The sequence below is a fragment of the Antechinus flavipes genome, chromosome 1 (genome assembly GCF_016432865.1).
Source record: "Antechinus flavipes isolate AdamAnt ecotype Samford, QLD, Australia chromosome 1, AdamAnt_v2, whole genome shotgun sequence".
Classification (NCBI taxonomy): Eukaryota; Metazoa; Chordata; class Mammalia; order Dasyuromorphia; family Dasyuridae; genus Antechinus; species Antechinus flavipes.
The window spans coordinates 222,844,577-222,866,320 of NC_067398.1; positions in this window are offsets into that span (position 1 = coordinate 222,844,577).

Consider the following 21,744-nt stretch of genomic DNA (forward strand, 5'->3'; position numbering starts at 1 on the left):
GGAGAAATTATTTGTTTCAGATATGGTGAGTTTGGGATGTCTATTGGGCATCCAGTTTGAGATGTTCAAAAGGTACTTGGTGACATGAGAATGAAACTATGAAGAAAAATTAGGGATGGATAAAGAGATCTGAAAATCACCTACATAGATAATTGTAGCCATAGGAACTGAGGAGATTATCAATAGAGATAAAATAGAAACAAGAAAAAAATTAGGGCCAAGGATAGGGCCTTATATGACACCCACAGTTAGTAAGCATGATCTAGATGAAAATTCAGAAAAGAAGCAGTTCTGGTGGTAGAGCTAAGATGGAGGAATGAAGTCAGGAAACTATTCGAATTCTTCCAGTTTCCCTCAAAAACCATATGAAACCAAACCTATGAACAGAGTCTGATGGAATGAAAACACTTTCCAGTTCAAGATAGACTGAAAAAACTTCAAGGTCAGTCTCACTGGGGTGAAAAGGGTGTTCAGCTCTGTTTAGACAGATTCTGGGAAAGCTGGTAAAAGGGTCTTAAGTAACTGTGGCCCTCAGTCCTGGCTTCGTAGTGAAGTAGATGTGGAACAGTCTCCAGTCCCAACTCAGAAAGCAAAATCTGAGAAACCATGCTGTTTTCTGAAAAGAGTAGATAAAGCTACCCACTGCAAACATAAAAGGTCCCTGTACTCAAAGCCAAGGCTTAGAGCTGCAAAGGAAGCTTGGGGCAGTGTCCCCTTTACCCCAAGAGAATAGCTCAACCAAAAGTAAAAAAAAAAAAAAAAAGAGGAAATATCCCCAAAAAAGGAAAGAAAATGAGCAAGGAATAGAAATGAATTTTGACCATAGAAAGCTGCTATGGTGACAGGGAAGACCAAAACACCAACTCAGATAAGGACAAAATATCCACAGAAGAAATCTCAGAGAGTGATATGAATTGGTCTCAAGCCCAAAGATGTTTCTTGAAAGCGCTCATAAAAGACTAAAAGGCAAATAAGAGAGGCAGAAGAAAAATTGTGAAAAGAAATCGAAGGTATGCAAGAGCTAGTTAACAGCTTGGAAAAGGAAGGCAATTCCTTAAAAAATACAATTGTCCAAATGCCCCAAAAAAAAAATCCACTGAAGAAAACAACACTTTCAAAAGTAGAATTAATCTGGAAAAAGAGATACAAAAGCTAACTGAAGAAAATCACACTTTCAAAAGTAGGCAAAAAAAAAAAAAAAGAAAAAAAGAACCTGCATAGCATTCTTCAAGAGATAAGCAAGGAAAACTGCCTTGATATTTTAGAAACAGAGGAGTAAAAATTCATTGAAAGAATCCATCTATCATTTTCAGAGAGAGATCCCATAAGGAAAACCACAAGAAGCATTGTTGTGAAATTCCAAAACTACAATCTCAAGGAAAAGTAATGCAAATTGCCAGACAAAAACAATTCTAAAATCAAGGAGTCAGAATTACCCAAGATCTGGAAACTTCTACAATAAAGGATCCTGGGGACTAAAATACCATGTTCCAGAAGACAGAAAAGAAGCCTGAAAAGGATCAGACAGGTGGAAGAAGAATCAAGAAAAAGTAGTATCATGAAAATCAGAAGGTAAAGAGTTCCCAGGAAATGACTGCCAAGAGGATCCAAGGCTTCAGAAAGGGCACTAAAGATGAGGACCAAGAAAAGTTCATTCTATTTGGCAAGAGAGAGATCATTAATAACCTTGAAGGGAACAGTCTCAGGTGAATGATAAGGTTGGAATCCAGAATGCAAAAGGACTAAAAGGAACAAAATGGATACTTCAGTAAGGATGACTTTTTCAAGAAATTGAATCACAAAAAGAAGAGAGATACCAATCAGGGGTCCTCAAACTTTTTAAATAGGGGGCCAGTTCATTGTCCATCAGACTGTTGGAGGCCCAGACTACAGTAAAAACAAAAATTTTGTTTTGTGGGTCTTTAAATAAAGAAACTTCATAGCCCTGGGTGAGGGGGATAATCGTCCTCAGCTGCTGCATCTGGCCCGCAGGCCGTAGTTTGAGGACCCCATTGAGATAGTAATTTGTTGAGGTCATTAGCTTATGGCAGAATTGGGGGGGTTAACTTTAAGGGAGATGAGTATACTTATTAGTAGCAGGAAAATGATAATAATAAGGAAATATTAAAGATTAGAGATAAAGAAGTGAATCTGCTAAACACTAGATCAAATGGGATCAAAGGTACAAGTTGAGGAGTTTGCCTTGGCAAAGAGAAAGGTCATCTGTTTATGTGAGGACAAGGGTGAACATTTCTGACCTAGAAATCCCTGACCTCCTACGGCAGCCTGATGCCCATTCCTCCCCTCCTGGGAGCTTACTATGTTGAAGAAGACTGGCTTCAACTCTATCAGGACTCCTGAGCTTAAGCAATCCACCAAGAGACATGAGCAGTAGGGATTACAGGTGGAAAGAGAGTTTTAAAAGAAAATTTTGGCCATTTTACAATTTTGTCTAGGATTGGCTTTGCAAGGAAGTTTGGAAGAATCAATTGCTTCTAAGGTAAAGTAGTTTCTGGTGCTTGGCAAATTTACAGTTATTCATTCAATATTTGTGCAGAACACTGGATTCATAATCACTTTCCATCAAGTCCACAGTGTATGAAGCTAACATGCACATAGTTAACCAAATGAGGAAAAAAAATTAAATCAGACTTTTAGCTGTTGGATCCCAGAACAGTACCTTCAAGATTTCAATCCTGCTCTTTAAAAAAAAAAATCCTCCTATCTCAAAAGAAACAGCTTTTACCAGTTTCAGCATGATGAAAATTATTTTGGTCAAGTTGTAAAGCCCCTTGAAACTAACAGCTTATATTAGAAGTGCTGATATAGCCCTTATCCAGAGGCAAGAGAAAACAGCTCCACAAGAATGACTGAACTGAACTTAGAAAATGCACTATGCTTTTAGTCCACAGGAAAATGAGAGACTTTGCATAATGTTGCAAATCATTGACTGCTTTGATCTTGCCACACAAGTTTGTTTCATATCAAAAAGTCATGTTGGAAACCTAATATGGCCTTTAAGATTATAGGATACATTACAATTAGAAAGAGTAAAAATGTGAATTGTAAGGCAGCAGGAGGCAGAAAATGTTGAGGTTCTTACTTTAACTAAAACTTAGCATTTTGTGTAGCTCAGCAGCAGCAGTTAATATTTCATGTGTTGAAATTTTTTTTTCTTCCCAAGTCAGCCACTTTATGATTGTAAAAAAATACAATCTTTACTTTCTTCCTAACTTTCTTACCCTGGAAAAGGTAGGAGAGATGCCTGATTACACAAGCAACCCTGATAATATTATAAGGCATCAACTGACACTTAGTTACCCTCTAAATGAATGGGGAACAGAATATCCAATTCTCCTTCATTTGATCAGCCAGTATAGGTCTCTGGAAATGGGTATTATATGGCAATCATATAATTAAAGTGGTGGTAGGGAGTATTTTTATTATTAGCAGAGTATTTAAAATTTTTTATCTCTTGGAAATGGACCTGTGGACTGGCTCCCAGAACTTGGAATGAAGAAGCAATATTATTGATGTAACACAGCTCTGTAGCTATTCTATCAACCTCCACTTTCACTGGGTATCTGGGTCCCCAGAAGATGATTGCTATATCTTCTTTCAGGGTTCTAGGGATAACCTTGAGGAGTTGGGGTCATCTTCCTAATGTCATAACTCATAAATTTTCATTAGTGCTCCTTCCCCAATTGATAATAATTAGTCAAACAAATTGGGTTTTTGAAAGATGTATTCATTAATGGAAGCTAGGTCTCATAGTGAATAGAGCACCTCGCCTGGAATCAAAAAGACTCACATTTGTAGTTCAAATTTACCCTCAGACACTTACTAAGTTTGTGACCTTAGGCAAGACACAACCCTATGGCAAACTATTCCAGAATCTGCTAAAAATGCCCTAAAATGGGATCACAAAGAGTCAGACATCACTTAAATGACTCAAGTCAAACATCAGGTTAATTAAAGTACCAGAGTAAGAAAATTTGGCAAAAATATTCAGCTTACTCATATGCAAAATTGCAGGGAAAGTGATCTAAAGCCCACTTTGCCTTATGTGACAAATATGCTACTTATCTATTATCCTCAACTTATGCTATTATCCTCAAGGGTCCTTTTAGGTATAGTAGCTTTCTTTTAGGTTCTTTGTATAGTCTTGACACTTTCAGCAGTTTGTCTAGTGTTTTCAACTTCTGATGTAATCACTATGATCAGTTGCTTCTAGGTCATTCCAAAACCTTTCACCTTCTCATGGTTATCCCCTAGTCAAAGGACTGAAGAAAGGATGGAGGCTTTCTCTGAAGCATTGGGCTGAGACTGCTTCTACCATTAACTGGGCAGACTTTGCACTATAATGAATATAAACTAGTTTGCTGATTGTAAACAAGTCCTACGTAGTGTGATTCAGTCTCCTCAACCAATCAGAAAATGTTTCCCATTGCACTTAGTTGAAATTCCTTTGATTGATTCAATATAGGTATATCCATCTGAGAAAATATTCTTCTTGTTTCTTTAAGTGAGATGGGGGTGATTAATTGGCTTAACTGACTCTCCCCAAGAAGGAGGAGCTAAGAAGCCAGCATAGTAACTAACATGTTGGTTGAATAGATATAAATAATAAATAGAATTTTTAAGACAGATTTTCTGGGGTAGCTAGGTGGTATAGTAAATAGAACACCCACCAATCCTGAAGTCAGAAGGATCTGAGTTCATATTTGACCTCAGACACTTAACATTTCTTAGCTATGTGACCCTGGGCAAGTCACTTAATCCCAATTGCCCCAGCTTAAAAAAAAAAAAAGATTTATTTTCTTAAGTTGTTTCCTCTTGATTTCTTTCTCTCTTTTCCAGTATGACAGGAAGGCAGAGATTTCTTTTTCTCTTTCTCCTTCTTCCTGATCAAAAACAAACTTAGAGGGATCATTTTTAGTACATAGAAAGGTGACCAGCAGTCTTTTTAGTCTCACTTATTGTCTTTTTGTCTATTAGAAGTTAGGAAATCACTGTGGTCTTTTGTTAAAGTAAGCCCAAATAAGCTGAGAAGAAGTAAGTTATTGCAATCCTCTTTCCAAAAATAAATATTTTACTCACATATTTAGGGGTTTTTTAAATTTACTTTTTAAAATTCTGAACTTAGCAAACATCACATAAAATGAGCATTTCAATTTGCATAGTAGGACTAGAGAGAGAAAGAGAGGATTATAACGCAACTCTTTTCTTTTTGAAAATGTAATAAATTCAATATGAAAATTTCAAAGCTGTATTCAGGTTATTGTTAAGGATTCCATTTTCATTGCATATTAGGCAATTTTAATGAATTGTAATATTTGTCCTAAGCTAGAAATCTCCCCAGACACTCTGAATTCTTGATTGTTCCCATTAAATATGATCATTCACCTCTCTGCATTCCAGTCTATGAAAATTTCCAGAGAAACAAAGGATGTTAGAGGCTTTTGAAGACTTTTACTCAATAGCCATAAAAATAATGATCTTTGACCTTGGAGGTGAAAAGGCCGAGAATCCATCTTGCTGAGCCCACGGTGAAAGCATGCAAGAAGATTGCTGGGATCATCATACAAATAAAACATCATTCCTCAGGCCAGGTAGGTGGCACAATTGATAAAGCACCAATTCTGGATTCAGGAGAATCTGAGTTCAAATACGACCTCAGAAATTTACAAGCTGTGTGACCCCGGCAAGTCAATTAACCCCAATTGCCTGAGGGGGAAAAAATGAAAATCATCCCCAAGTTTAGTAAGAAAAATTACTTAGGCCTTATGTATATTATTATTGTTCTTGCTATTGTTATTATTATATGAGATGGAAGGTATTTACATGCTTACATGTTTTGTTTCTACATTATATATTTTCAGTTGCTTTAATGTCTCTCTCAAGCAAGTCTCTCTATTTATTTGTTAAGTTTCAGCCATCCAGATATTCTACTGACCACTGCTGAAAAGCTATTAGAAGGTTGCTACCATAGCGTTGATATTGTCTTTTTTTTCCCTTTAAATCTTTAAATTTTTTTTAAATCTCTCCCCACCTCCATACCAGTTTCTGCAGCAAAATTTTGGTGAAAGAGTATGGAGAACTTCTCCACTAATATCTATGTGTTTTAGCACTCAGTTAATTGCTGAGAGAATATGGGTCATAAAGCAGAAATATTTTCACACCTTGGATTTATTCTCTTTGCTACTAGTGTGTGAGAATGTGCTATTAATAAGTGAATAAGCACTGCCCTCGCTTAACCAAAGCAAGACCTGCTACATCTTCCCCTCACAATTATAGACATCCCAGGAATTATTTTTCTTTCTTTTCTCTTTCTTATAATTTCATCAAGACCATAGAAAAATTTTGTGTATCTTTATCATTTAAAATGATAGCAAAGTTTAAAAAATAAAAACCAACCAACAAAAACATTTTAATTAATATTTTATTTTATTTTATTTTATAATAACTTTATATTGACAGAATCCATGCCAGGGTAATTTTTTTTACAACATTATCTCTTGCACTCGCTTCTGTTCCGATTTTTCCCCTCCCTCCCTCCACCCCCTCCCCTAGATGGCAAGCAGTCCTATATATGTTAGATATGTTTCAGTATATCCTAGATACAATATATGTGTGCAGAACCAAACAGTTCTCTTGTTGCACAGGAAGAATTGGATTCAGAAGATAGAAATAGCCCAGGAAGAAAAATAAAACAGCAAACAGTTTACATTCATTTCCCAGTGTTCTTTCTTTGGGTGTAGCTGCTTCTGTCCATCATTGATCAATTGAAACTGAGTTAGGTCTCTTTGTCAAAGAAATCCACTTCCATCAGAATATATCTTCAAACAGTATCATTGTTGAAATATATAATGATCTCCTGGTTCTGCTCATTTCACTTAGCATCAGTTCATGTAAGTCTCTCCAAGGCTCTCTGTATTCATCCTGCTGGTCATTTCTTACAGAACAATAATATTCCATAACATTCATATGCCACAATTTACCCAGCCATTCTCCAATTGATGGGCATCCATTCATTTTCCAGTTTCTAGCCACTACTAACAGGGCTGCCACAAACATTTTGGCACATACAGGTCCCTTTCCCTTCTTTAGTATCTCTTTGGGGTATAAGCCCAGTAGTAGCACTGCTGGATCAAAGGGTATGCACAGTTTGATAACTTTTTGGGCATAATTCCAGATTGCTCTCCAGAATGGTTGGATTCGTTCACAACTTCACCAACAATGTATCAGAAACAAAAACATTTTTAAAAAATAAGTTAGAGCTAGATTTGTGAAGGGCTTTAAGTGAACATCCTTCAGCGTCCAAAGTAGAAACCTGGCAGGTATTTGCATGGTCACAGCATCATAGATTTGGAGCTGGGAAGGACTTCAGAAACCATCAGGTATCTCCCCTTTATTTTACAGAAGAGAAAACTGAGGCACAGGGTGGTCAAGGGACTTCTGTAGGGTCACCCAGTAAATGTGGAAGACATAATTTGAATTTTGGTCTTCCTAACTCAAAGTCATATAATCTAAGATACTATCTAGGTATCTAGCTATCTGCCCTATGATGAATTATGCCCTCACTTTCTTTCAAGCTTCCCAGGTGGCTGCAATCGATTTAGAAGCAAGACAAACTATCATTTCTTCTCTGTAGTATAGGCAACCAGTGTCATTATCTGTCTTGTCTCACACAGGAGTGTCATTCCTAAAAAAATTCAAAGTATAAAGAAGGCTTGAGATTCTAAATAGCATTTCACAGTGTTATTATTCTGATACCATTTTGTCAGTTAATTGTGAATGAGACTTAACTTAATTTTCTTTATGGATTATCTGAAAAAAGCCCTTTGTGTTGCAGTGCAAAACTGGTACCTCCACCTTTGGCTTCTGCTGCACATGGAAGAGACAAAAATGAATTACTGTATCACAATGCCTCTGTGACTCTTGATTCTGAAACTCAGTATATATTTCTTTTTTTTCATAGCTAGCACTTATATAACATTTTAAAGTTGGTAAAGAGCTATAATAATATATTATCTCATTTGATGAGTAAGCCTTTCTATAGCCCTATCAAAAATAAAACTAAATCAAGGAGAAACTATAACATTTAGCCAATTGACTCATTTAATACTCTCTGTGATGACACAGTAGTAAACAAGGTAGTATAATGTAATGTTCCCAACATAATTTGCCTCTTAAGAAACTATTCCTTTTTAATTGTCTTATAAACTATGAATCATTGATTTACTTACTTTAAAAGCAAGGGGTAAATTGCAAATTAACAGTGCACTCCTAGCAAGCAAATTCCAAATACTCCAATTATCCTTGACAAAGGAGAGGTTGGCATTTATTTTTCAAAATTTGCTGAAATAGGAAATTGCAGCAGTGTGTTATTTGTCTTTTGCATATTTGGCTTTGATTTATGTCAACTCTTGAAAACTAAAAATAATTTTTCATATTTATCTAGTACATTATGATATTTTAAAATATTTTCATATGATCCTACAGTAGTGTGATATAAATTAGATAGATTTTAACAACAGAGGAAAATGAGACAAAAATTTGGCCAAGCTCACACAGAGAAGCTGTGACCACACCACAACTAGAAAGAAAAGTCTCATGGCTCCTAATTAGTAGATGAATCATTTAGGTATTATATTCTGTATGCAACTTGGAAGTATTAGCAATCCATATTTCAGGAAATAGTTATTAAATGTTAAACCACTAAGTGACTTGTCAATAGCACTAAGATCTTATTAAAAACACTTTGCCATTAGAGATATTATACAAAGAGTCATACTGACACAAAGTGCCTTGGGGACTATCGCTTGGAGATATAAAAATAGAATTTAATTCTTTATAAGCAGAATTTAATTTTTTGAAAGTCATTTCACTCCAAAGTGCCTGGGATATAGTAGATGCTTCATAAATGATAGTTGAATAAGTGACCAAAAAATCTCAGAGGTGGAAGAGACTTCCTAGGGAATCTAATTTAACCTACATAAAAATAAGAAATATATATTATTCAATAAAAAATTCATCCAGTTGAAAAAATCCTAAAAACAAAAAAAGTATTATTTAATGTTTCATTATTATGTTTATATATTAAAGTTTAGTGGTTAAAAATGTTAAAGCTTAATTTTAGTTTCTTTTAAATAAAAAAAAAAGTACTTTCTGATTGTTTTCAAAAAGTGCTCACCTTGAAAATAATAAAATTTCCTAGGTGCAATACCCTGAGGAAATATAATAGTCATAGATATGATCTAGCCTTTGCTTAAAGACCTATACTGGGGGATGGAGGAGAGGAAAGGAAAGGAGGGCCAAGGGGATCAGGGGCAGGCAAAGTGTTTGGGAGGGAAAAGCAGGAGGAGATAAAGGGACAATTTTGTCCCAATCTCATTGCACCTTTGGAATTTGGATCTTTACTTTGTTAGGATGTTTTGCCTTACAGCCTGAATCAACTTCTTTATAACTGGAACCTATTACAGAGTTCTTTCCTTTGGAGACAAGCAGGCCAAAGGGAAATCACTTTCCCATTATAGATTTCATTTATATGTGACATTTATAGTCATTTATCTCATCGTGTTCAGAAAAAAAAAAGCTAGGTTCTAAAGACTCCCACCCTCAACTTGGTGATTTGCCAATGCAGTCCACAAATGGAAATGCTGAGTGACAGATTTTCTATAGCAATAAGAGCATTTATGATCTATGCCTCAGCTCTGCCCCTTTCTATGTCTTAGTGCTAGTTCATTGTTAGGACATGTGCAGATTTGTAAATTTAAGTTATCATCAACTAGTTCTAGACAGTACATGAATATTCTCATATTGTAGATGGGCCACTACAGAAGCAGATAAGCATTCTTGGATGCATGCAAACCATTATTTTTTACCTATAATGGAATAAGCAAACAAATAAACAGTAATTAAAACAATCCAATGGATAATAAAACATGGATTTAGTAATCATAAATCCCCCACTCTCCTAGACCCTGGAAGTCTGCTAAATATAGTACAGAAGCTAAAGAGTTTTAGGAAATAAACTTTTAATTTGTTTGGTTTTCCTTAGCTGTACCCCTAGAGGCAAAGGAATGTAAACAACATAATTTCCAGATGATATTTAACTCATGATTCCATCTGGTCATCAGATTAAAATATAGAAACTGAAAGGATCTTAGTTTAGTCCAGTGTGTGAAGCTGAGGATCTGGCGCAAACTAGAGCTCATGAGATTGATGCTTTCCCCAGTCTCAATAGTCTGATCATTCAACCTGGGCACAATTAGTGAAGAATCTCTGCAGCTGACCCTAGCAAGACAAATGTCTCCTTCTACCCTTGCTTCCCTGTTATCTTTCTCCTTAATCTTGACAACAGAATGTTTTGCTTTCACAGCTGGGGTCATACCACTCCTCTTATTCCCTAGCTCAAAAGCCCCCTTTCATTTGCATATTGGTGAAGTAAGGAGATTTATAGAGTGAAAAATACTTGATTAAGCTGTTTGGAGACAGCTATGCTCCCTCCAAGTCCTCTTTTTTCCAGAATCAGTATGTTCAATTCAGCCAGCTCCAACAAATATTTGTGGCATAGAAAAACCATTATCATATTGGGTAATTTCTAGTTTATTTTTATCACAAAAATATAGTGCACAAAACTGAATATAGTGCTCCATGTATGGTCTGACCATAGCACAATAGGCCAGGATGGTGATCTCCTTAGTTCTAGTCATAGCTTGTCTCTTTAATTCAGCCTATGACTTCATTAGAGACTATTGGTTCATGTTACAGTTTTGATCTGCTGAAATCCCCAGAGATTTTTTAAATTCCAGAAAAAACTGCCATGTAGTTATATTTCTCCCATCTGAGAGATTTGGTACTACTGTGAACTTGAGAATTTGTCTTTGCCTAATAAATTGCGAATATTAATTTTGGCCAAATATTTCCACTTGTCATGACTTATTTTGATCCTGACCATGTTTCCATAGGTGTTAGTTATTTTAATTCTGGGTCATTTGGCAAACCAGATAAGTTTTCCACTTATACTTTTATCCAAGTCACTGATAATAAAAAGATAAATGACACGTAACCAAGTGCTCCCTCTGTGTTGTCCATCCAAGTTGACATTAAGCCATTAAAACATTCTTTGCATCCAATCATTCAACCAATTCTGAAATCCATTAACTATTCCACTGAATGCCTCACTTCTCTCCATCTTATGCCCCCAAATAGTCTGAGACGTGATAAAATGCTTTGTTAAAATAAAACATGCTCTATTTATAGCATTCTGCTAATCTAGTAGTATAAATATCCTGCCCCAAAAGAAATTGATGTTACTCTGGAATAACTTTTTCTAAATTTTTTCATTCATTCATTTATTCATTCAAAAAGCATTGGCTGTCTACTCCATGCTAGCCACTGTACTAAAGACTATAGATACAAAATGAAAACAAAATAATCCCTGCCTTCAAGGATCTCATGTGTTATGGAGAGAATCAACACATAATCAGAAAAAAAAAGAAATATGATTAGATTCAAAGTAGACACAAAGCAACTTCTAGCATAAACAACCAGTGAGAATCAGGAGAAGATGCTATGGAAAGAAACACTTGAGCTGGTCTTTGAAGGAAGCTATAAGACAGCTGGATAGTTCTGGGCATAGAGCCTGGAATCAGGAAGACCTGAATTCAAATCCATCCACAGACACTTACTTGTTGTATCATTCTGAGCAAGTCACTTAATTTCTGTTTATCTTAATCTAGTGAAGAAAAAAAAATGGCAAACTACTCTGGTATCTTTGCCAAGATGATTATTGTTGTTTTTCCTTTGTTCTTGAAGAAGACCATGACATCAGAGAAGTGATGCTATGACTTGCAAATGAATCGGATTTAAATGACAGAGGGCTGTGCAAGGTCACTGCCTCACTTTCCCCTCCAGAGACTTCTGGGTCCAGTGGCAAGATATAAATCAAGATGAGATGGAGTGTATGACCCAGATTTAACTGAATGAATGAGACAAATGAAGAATGAATGTTTCTAGGTGTGAGAAAATGAGAAAGACTGTGTAAACAGACAAAGTGTCATTTCTGAGTCATATTAAACAGGATGATTTGGTGATATTGTAGAAAAGAAAAATAATTTAATGCAATAAGCCTAGATAGATAGTTTGGGACTACATTATGAAGAGCATTAATAGTCAAACAGAAGAGTTTGTACCTTGTCCTAGAAGCAAAAGAGAGAAGATAATGACACTTCTTCAGTGGTGAAATGAAAGGATCAAGCCTCTGTTTTAGGTAATTTGACAATCAGATGGAGAATGGACTGGAAATATGAGAGACCAGAGACAAAGATGCTGAATACAAAAGTTTTGAGATAACCTAGGAAACAGGAGTCTTAGTCAGACTGGTGATTGTGAAAGCCAAGAGGAAGGAGTAGATGAATAAGATATTGCAGAGGTAAAAAAAAAATTTAAAATATAACTGGATTTGAATTGAAGAGAATAAGCATTTATTAAGTGCTTAAATAGATGTGAGGCATGACTAAGTGCTTTATGCATATGAATATTCATAAATGAGTAAATTTGTGAATGCACTTAGTGCTAAAGCACTAAGTGCTTTAAAATATGAATATTTTATATGAATAAATTTCATATTTATGAATATGAAATTCTCATTTGACCCTTAGAATAACCCTGGGAGATAGCTGTTTTATTGTAATCATATTTTTAAAACTGAGGCAACTGCAGCAGAAGTCAAATAACTTGACCAATATCACACAGATAGAAAGTATTTTAATCCAAATTTGAAATCGGATCTTCTTGAGTCCATACCCAGAATCTACTCACTGTGCCACCTAGCTGCTAAGAAATATAATGACATGCAGCAATAATCCTAACTACTAGAAGTTCTGAGCTATAGTGGATTGTATTGATCAAGTGATGACCATAGTAAATTTGGCATCAATAAAGTAAACTCCAAAGAGTAGGGGAGGTGAGAGATTAGATAATTGTTTAAGGAGAGGTAAAACAACTCAGGTCAGAAAGCAAGCAAGCCAAATCTCCCATAACAATCAGTAGTGGAATCAGATTCATGAATAGAATAAGAAAGATGGGTAAACTTAATCTTTTTTTTTTTTTTTTTTACCTATCTTGTTACTTGGAAGCAACATATGCCCTTCCAGTATTACATTCCAATTCTGTGTCCTATGACATCAATTATAGTTGATAGATAGATAGATGAATGAATGAAATCAAATTTGCCTCCTTATCTTAGAATATCAAGTGTATTTGGTTACTCCTATACTTTGTGCATTACTCTATGTAAAGATAAAGTCATAGGTTTTATGGCTTTATCTTTTCAATTCTTTTCAAGGGCACATGATTTCTTTAAAACATGATTCAATCAAGATAATAAAATAAATGAATTGCTTGTATGCATGGCATATATAGAAACCCAACAATGTGTGATCTTTCTAAATTCTCAGGACAGGATTTAATGATTAGGTGCTGGCTAATTTTTAAATGATTAAATACTTCACAAGTCCTTATCATAATGTTTTCTAAAGTATGGGAATACCCATTGCCTTTGTGGACTGTGCTAATTATGAGAGATAAGAAGAGATCTGTCAGGAGACCAAACAGCATAACCTAAAGAGTCTTTTTTTATAAAGGAATATATGCTTTTGTAACAAAGTTTTGCAAATTTTTAAAAAGTTAAACTTTATTATAGTTTTACAAGGATCATACCCAAGGTAGAGGAGGACCTAAGATTAATTTTTTAAAAAACCTTCAGAAATGTACATTATTACCTTCCTTTTTTTTCCCCAGAAAATTTCCTTGTCTGCCACACTCTCATACTTGAATTGATCTACAAATGTGTAGACTGTGATTCATCTATGTCAAGTTATCCTTGTCTTTTTCTATATTCTTCTATGAATCCCCAATAGCAATACTAATCCTGAGACAGCTAGATGGTTCAGGGGATAGAGCACTGACCCTGGAGTCAGGAGGATCTGAGTTCAAATGTGGCCTCAATCACTTAATAATTCCTAGCTGTGTAACCCAGACAAGTCACTTAACCCCAATTGTGTCACAAAAACCACAAACAAAATATAATAATAATAATCATCCCCTGCTACTAGAACCCTATATGTAAATCTGTTCATCTATTACTTATTCTTCATTCTCATGACCAACCACCCATTTTTCTGATTGTACTTTTTCTTAATAATATGCCTTATGCCACTAAAAAATAAGTGGCATATAAGTGATCTTGTAATGCCAATATTCTCCTGATGATTCTATGTCATGGTGATTCATAAAATCAATTTCTAAATAAATAAATAAAAATTGTAGATGACATAAAGGACAATTGTATGATGCAAAGAATTTGGTTAAAGGGTATATATTTAAGTCTTCACTGGACACTTATTATCTATATAACCATACACAAGAAATTCATTCTCTATATATTCCAAGATTTCTCATCTACCCCTCCAGGATAGGGGATAGGGATTTATCCCACAATCCATTTTGAATGCCAGGTTGGGTTCCCCCAACAAAGAGTAATACAGGCTCAAGGCATTCTGTGAGTTTATAGTTCTATAATTTATGAACAACTATCAATGTGTATATCATTTAAAGTAAGCAAGAGGATGAAATTAAATCAAAGCAAAAGCATCTATAAAAAGAAGCAAAATATCTCCTCATAAATCTAGGGAATAAAGTCAAAGTTTTGTGAGATGAAGAACAGGGAAAGGAAGTTCATAGTGACTAGTCTCAATTCTTTTTTCTGTAAAATATGAGACAGGGGCCTTAGCTGAGACGAGAAGGAACAGGAAGTACTGCAGGAGATAGGAGGAGAGAAGAAAAAATTTATAACAACCTCTGTTTGTAGTAGGATAGAGAATCAATTGAGGGGAGTAATAAGACTGACTTCTAAAGTATGAATCAGTAAGGTTGGATAACAAATTAATAGTAATCCAAAATTGGAGCTTGATAAAGTATAAGCAATATTAAAGTAAAGGAGCAATGGAATTGAGAGTAGATAATAGTATGGAGTTGAACTCATTTATTGTAGGGGTCCACATTTGGAAAAGGGAACTATAGCCAAAGCAGGAGTAATATAATATGACTAAACACAAAGGAATAGAAATTTTTCAGACAGGTCAGTTTCTGACTTGTCTGACCTTTTAAGTGAAGACAAAGAAAAGGTTTAGGAGGAATAAAGAATATAAAAAATGAAATGATCTTAAGTTGTGATCAGATAAAGGAATTTCAGAGTTATTAGTTATGGAAACCATATAATCGAGAGTATGGCCATCTTGGTGTATAACTAAGTTAGAAAGAATAGGTGAGAGATAAAAAACAGATTGGAAAACTGAGAAATTAGGATATATGGAGAACCATCAACATTTTTTGTTGATATCCTTTAGTAGGAAATCAGGAGTTGAGGTGGTAGAAAACTGGACTCTCTGAGAGAGAAGGGACCTGAAGATCATTAGGTAAATATCCATTAGGATCTGAATTGTTTAATAAATTTTGATAGATTGAACTTCAAAGGAAAAGAGATTATTGAGTAATTATAATAAAGGGAGTATAATCTTTATATGGCAATGGGTTCCTCAAATCTAAACCTCATCAAGGTTATAAGTCCCCCATAATCCTGATGAGGTTTAGATTTGGGGAACCCAAATAGAATTAGGGGTTCTGGTGGTCAGGGAGTTAAATAAGGTCTAGTGGCAGGTTTGGGGTTCAGGGAATCAAATAGAGGACTTTGTCTCCCCTGCAACCCCTCGGGATTTGGCACAAGGGTAGGGAGTTCTGGAGATTCCCTTCTGGCGGTGCAGAGATCCTCTGTAAAGGAATTTACAGACCCAAAAACCTAGATTGATAAAAGAGATTTATTATGGGGATTGGAAGTAAAGTTAAAGTCTAGTTAAGGAAATAGTTGAGGGTAAAGAGAAGATGGCACTGGAAAAGAGTATTCCAGTGGGCAGAAAGGTCCTGGCTGTAAAGGGCACTGCTGAGGTCCATCTGCAAAAGCCTTAGTTGATGAAAGCTCATTATATTGCTTGTCTTGGTGGGGGTTGGGAAGCCCCTGCAGATCATTAGAATGGGGGTTGGGACAGCCCAAGTTGGCTCAGCTCTGATGGGGGCTGGGACAAGCCTGGATCTCCTATTCGAATTCAAAGGGATGCTTTTGACCAGGATTTGTGAATCAAAAGTGCAGGCTTCCTGAACTGATAATGCATCAGCCAGGAGGAGCTGGGAGTAATCTGAATCACAAATCAATTTGTAAAGAATCACAAATCAGTTTCTTAAAGGGACCACAACTAGCTTCATTCCCTCCTCAAGCATTTAAAACTTAAATTCATTTAAGAGAAAAAAAGGACTTGGGGCAGGGTCTCTTATTGAGGCAGAATTGAAGGAGATTTTCTCCTTCAAGGATTTTCAGAGTCCCCGAGTCCCTTTTTCAACCCCACTCTAGAACCAGTGACTTAAGAGGAAAACAGTATTGCAAAGGAAGCCCTGAAATATAGTGTCTTCTGGGAGGAGCTCTGTCTCTGCAAGTACCAGATGATGGAAGAAGCAAAAAAAAAAAAAAAAAAAAAAAAATGGCAAACTACTCTGGTATCTTTGCCAAGATGATTATTGTTGTTTTTCCTTTGTTCTTGAAGAAGACCATGACATCAGAGAAGTGATGCTATGACTTGCAAATGAATCGGATTTAAATGACAGAGGGCTGTGCAAGGTCACCTGCCTCACTTTCCCCTCCAGAGACTTCTGGGTCCAGTGGCAAGATATAAATCAAGATGAGATGGAGTGTATGACCCAGATTTAACTGAATGAATGAGACAAATGAAGAATGAATGTTTCTAGGTGTGAGAAAATGAGAAAGAGTAATACAGGCTCAAGGCATTCTGTGAGTTTATAGTTCTATAATTTATGAACAACTATCAATGTGTATATCATTTAAAGTAAGCAAGAGGATGAAATTAAATCAAAGCAAAAGCATCTATAAAAAGAAGCAAAATATCTCCTCATAAATCTAGGGAATAAAGTCAAAGTTTTGTGAGATGAAGAACAGGGAAAGGAAGTTCATAGTGACTAGTCTCAATTCTTTTTTCTGTAAAATATGAGACAGGGGCCTTAGCTGAGACGAGAAGGAACAGGAAGTACTGCAGGAGATAGGAGGAGAGAAGAAAAAATTTATAACAACCTCTGTTTGTAGTAGGATAGAGAATCAATTGAGGGGAGTAATAAGACTGACTTCTAAAGTATGAATCAGTAAGGTTGGATAACAAATTAATAGTAATCCAAAATTGGAGCTTGATAAAGTATAAGCAATATTAAAGTAAAGGAGCAATGGAATTGAGAGTAGATAATAGTATGGAGTTGAACTCATTTATTGTAGGGGTCCACATTTGGAAAAGGGAACTATAGCCAAAGCAGGAGTAATATAATATGACTAAACACAAAGGAATAGAAATTTTTCAGACAGGTCAGTTTCTGACTTGTCTGACCTTTTAAGTGAAGACAAAGAAAAGGTTTAGGAGGAATAAAGAATATAAAAAATGAAATGATCTTAAGTTGTGATCAGATAAAGGAATTTCAGAGTTATTAGTTATGGAAACCATATAATCGAGAGTATGGCCATCTTGGTGTATAACTAAGTTAGAAAGAATAGGTGAGAGATAAAAAACAGATTGGAAAACTGAGAAATTAGGATATATGGAGAACCATCAACATTTTTTGTTGATATCCTTTAGTAGGAAATCAGGAGTTGAGGTGGTAGAAAACTGGACTCTCTGAGAGAGAAGGGACCTGAAGATCATTAGGTAAATATCCATTAGGATCTGAATTGTTTAATAAATTTTGATAGATTGAACTTCAAAGGAAAAGAGATTATTGAGTAATTATAATAAAGGGAGTATAATCTTTATATGGCAATGGGTTCCTCAAATCTAAACCTCATCAAGGTTATAAGTCCCCCATAATCCTGATGAGGTTTAGATTTGGGGAACCCAAATGGAATTAGGGGTTCTGGTGGTCAGGGAGTTAAATAAGGTCTAGTGGCAGGTTTGGGGTTCAGGGAATCAAATAGAGGATTTTGTCTCCCCTGCAACCCCTTGGGATTTGGCACAAGGGTAGGGAGTTCTGGAGTTTCCCTTCTGGCGGTGCAGAGATCCTCTGTAAAGGAATTTACAGACCCAAAAACCTAGATTGATAAAAGAGATTTATTATGGGGATTGGAAGTAAAGTTAAAGTCTAGTTAAGGAAATAGTTGAGGGTAAAGAGAAGATGGCACTGGAAAAGAGTATTCCAGTGGGCAGAAAGGTCCTGGCTGTAAAGGGCACTGCTGAGGTCCATCTGCAAAAGCCTTAGTTGATGAAAGCTCATTATATTGCTTGTCTTGGTGGGGGTTGGGAAGCCCCTGCAGATCATTAGAATGGGGGTTGGGACAGCCCAAGTTGGCTCAGATCTGATGGGGGCTGGGACAAGCCTGGATCTCCTATTGGAATTCAAAGGGATGCTTTTGACCAGGATTTGTGAATCAAAAGTGCAGGCTTCCTGAACTGATAATGCATCAGCCAGGAGGAGCTGGGAGTAATCTGAATCACAAATCAATTTGTAAAGAATCACAAATCAGTTTCTTAAAGAGACCACAACTAGCTTCATTCCCTCCTCAAGCATTTAAAACTTAAATTCATTTAAGAGAAAAAAAGGACTTGGGGCAGGGTCTCTTATTGAGGCAGAATTGAAGGAGATTTTCTCCTTCAAGGATTTTCAGAGTCCCCGAGTCCCTTTTTCAACCCCACTCTAGAACCAGTGACTTAAGAGGAAAACAGTATTGCAAAGGAAGCCCTGAAATATAGTGTCTTCTGGGAGGAGCTCTGTCTCTGCAAGTACCAGATGATGGAAGAAGCAAAAAAAAAAAAAAATTACAAGGCATTTGATAATTATAGAATGAGGATTCCAGAGAGGTAAGTAAGCAGAGGAGTAGAACACTGAGTGAAGGAGGAGGATGTTGATATTTAATAGACAAAAGAGAACAGACATCAGACATTAATTATACAAAAGGCTTACCTAGAGAAGTGGCAGGCTCCTCCTCCTTAGAAGTCTTGAAGCTAACAGTAGATTACCATTTGCTAGGCATGTTTATTTCTTATTTTTAATAATAGCTTTTTATTTTCAAAATACATGCAAAAATAGATTTCAACAGTCACCCGTGTAAAATCTTGTGTTACTAATTTTACTACCCTCTTTCCCCCATCCTAGAGAGAAAGTAATCCAATATAGGTTAAACACATGCAATTCTTCTATATACATTTCCACAATTATCATGCTTCACAAGAAAAAATCAAATCAAAAGGAGGGAAAATGAGAAAGGAAAAAAGCACACAACAACAACAAAAAAGGTGAAAATACTATGTTGTGATCTACATTCAGTCCCCCTATTCTTTCTGAATGCATATGGCTCTCTCTATCACAAATCTATTAGAATTGGTCTGAATCATCTCATTATGGAAAAGAGCCAAGTACAAGGCATGTTTTTATAGGAATTTCTTCATTTATGGTTGGTATATATTTACTAGATGACTGCTGAGGTCATTCACAAGTTTCAAATTCTGTGATTGTGAGTTGGAAACAAGGATTTGTGTTTAATAATCCAGAATTCAGTATCACTGAGATGAAGAAAACAAAAAAAGGTTCGAAACTGCCACTGGGAAATGATTCCAAGTCGCAGCAGCAGCAGCAGCAGCAGCAGCAGCAACAACATCAGAAGCTTTCCAGACTAGATCAGCCAGTGGGGTAAACCCCACTTTTTAAACTTATTGATGGAGAGTGTAATGGGATGTTGATCAGGGGACTCTTGAATAATTAAGTGACCCAATTAACTTGATGAAATTATAAAGCTTTCATTCCCAGCAAGATTTCCTAACCTTTTCATATGCAAATGGAACCACTGAAGTCTGAAAGGACCATACTATTAAATTTCATTGTCTCTAATTACCTGCCCCTTACATCCTGCAAATGGGGCCTCTCAGAGTTTGAGAGCTTTATGATTTCACCAACTGATTTAGGGCACTTAATTGTTCAAAAGTCCTCAGATCACTCCATTACACTCTCCCTCCAGCTAAATATTTGCAGTATCTGGCAAATCAATTGGGATGCTTTGGGGCACATTTATCCATAAGCACAATTTTGGATAACTCTTAGTGACTTGTAGAGACTGAAGCATTGCCCTTTAGATTGCTTCCCCAGTGTCTCATACCAAAAACTCTACATAAAGTCCATTCAACACCATTTGGATTTGTTGTTGTTGTTGTTGTTTTGTTTTGTTTTGCTGAGGCAATTGGGGTTAAATGACTTGCCCATAGTCACACAGCTAGGAAATATTAATTGTCTTAGATCACATTTGAAATCAGGTCCTCTTGATTTCAGGGCTGGTGCTCTATCCACTGCTCCACCTAGCTGCCCCACGAAACAGTCTTAATCCAAAAATTAACAATATTTGCTGGGATCTAGTTCTATCATAGTTGAGTCTAGATATTCATACTCATCCCCAAATACATGGCTATGCACATTTAACAAACATACAATGAGGGACTGCTGAACAAAATGACCTACAAGGTACCTTTAAACCCTAAATCTATGAACAGTATATACAAGCTCTTTAATTCAGTGGTTGCTGTGGAGAATGTAAATTTAACATGCTAAGGAGCTCCCCAATTGAGTGAAATACAAAGGAAATTAGGAGGGTAATGCTGACCACACATAATGGAATTTTAAAATATAGAAGTGTGTCAATAAACATAGTAATCTATTGTTTGATAAGCCCAAACACTGCAGCTTTTGAGATAAGAACTCACTATTTGACAAAAACTGCAATGAAAAATGAAAAATAGTATGGCAGAAATTAGACAGTGACTAATATCTCACAACATATGCCAAGATGGTCAAAATGTTTACATGATTTAGACATTAGCAAATTAAGAGAAAAAATAGTTTACCTCTTAATTCTATGGAGAAGGGAAAAATTTTTGACCAAACAGGATATAGACCATTATGAAATGCAAAATGGATAATTCTAATTACATTAAGTCAAAAGGTTTTTGTGCAAATAAAGCCAATGCAACTAATTATAAGGGAAGCAGAAAATTGGGAAACCATTTTTACAGGCAATGTTTCTGATAAAATTTCATTTCTAAAATACATAGAGAACTGAGTCAAATTTATAAGATACAAGTCATACCCCAATTGACAAAAGATCAAAGGTTATAAACAGGAAGCTTTCAGATGACAAATAAAAGCTATTTCTAGTCATAAAAATGCTCTAAATCATTATTGATTAGAGAAATGTAAATTAAGACCACTGTTAATTGTCACTACACACTTCTCAGATTGGCTAAGATGACAGGAAAAGATAATTATAAATGTTGGTTGGGGTGTGGGAAAACTGGTACACTAATGCATTATTAGTAGAGTTGTAGACTGATCCAACCATTCTAGAAAGCAATTTGGAATTATGCCCAAAAGTTAATATAAAACTGTGCATAACTTTTGATCCAGCAAGAAGACTGCTAGATCTGTATCCCAAAGATTTCATTAAAAAAAAAAAAAAAAAGAAAGAAAGGAAAAGCAGTCACATGAACAAAAATGTTTATAGCAGCTCTATTTGTGGTGGCAAAGAATTTCAAATTGAGAGAATGCTCATCAAGTGGCAAATGGCTGAACAAATTGTGGTATATGAATGTA